Here is a 927-nt window from a genome sequence, read left to right as displayed (position 1 = left end):
CACAATTTATCCAGTTTTTCTCAGTCTTACCCCCACCCTGATATCAGTCCCATTTTACAACAGTGGCACCATGCAATATTTGTCCTTTTGCGACTTTCTTATGAGGTGATTTTCAGTACCTGCCACAAAGATCGTATTATTCATTATGGCAACACCCTGTGGTGAATTAAAAGTTGACTCTAAGAATGTTCCATCTTTCCTTACAGGGTTAGGTCTTCCAATGCTGTGTTGAATCTGTCCATTCTTCGAGACAACCAAAATTCTATGATGTCCAGAGTCTCCTATGACTAATCTTTCAGTAGCATGGTCTACTGTTACTTTGCCAAGAAATAGCAATGGTTAAGGTGACAAAGAATCTTTGTAGAGTTTTAAGCCAGTTCTTATGTCTTTGATCTGACCCCGATCTTTGTAATACTGTAGTGCTATTGAAGTACACAAAAATAAATTTTGTGTCCCTCTCCCATCAAAGAAAACAACGTATTTCCACGGGGTCCCAGTAGGACCAGAGTTGGCCAGCAGGAAACTTTCAGTTCTTGCCAAAGGCTGGCATCTGCATCATTGACTACCGGGTGCGTGATATTGTACCAAAGAACAGCACTCTTAATGCTCTCCAGGACTTTCTAATTTGGAAACTTAGCCAAGTGACCACCAATCAGCAGACCATCTTTATCAGAATATGTATGTTCTAATTGGTGGAGATCAGGCAACAGGTGAATACAGTTTATGCAGCAGTTGTTGTTGTTATTGTTATATGCAGCAGTAGGTAAAGAAATCAAGGACGACCACTTTTCCACATAGATTTTTTTTTAATAATAACTGCTCATTTTATTTTTTTTAATTTAGTTTGTTTCTTTTTCATTTCAATGAACATCTACAGAGATTTTGGAATTCCATTCATTCATTGTTGCACCCTTCTCCTCGCACAAA

General features: G+C 38.5%; 1 pseudogene; it reads right to left on the bottom strand.

Moving 5' to 3' along the window:
* Window positions 1-798, bottom strand: part of LOC102859277 — a 2,279-nt pseudogene extending 1,481 nt beyond the window's left edge.
* Between the last annotated feature and the right edge of the window lie 129 nt (window positions 799-927).

The sequence above is a fragment of the Elephantulus edwardii genome, unplaced genomic scaffold (assembly GCF_000299155.1).
Source record: "Elephantulus edwardii isolate Elephantulus edwardi_28Jun2011 unplaced genomic scaffold, EleEdw1.0 scaffold00336, whole genome shotgun sequence".
NCBI classification, from domain to species: domain Eukaryota; kingdom Metazoa; phylum Chordata; class Mammalia; order Macroscelidea; family Macroscelididae; genus Elephantulus; species Elephantulus edwardii.
Note: the sequence above shows the minus strand (reverse complement) of the source record. Positions and strands in the feature narration are given on the sequence as shown.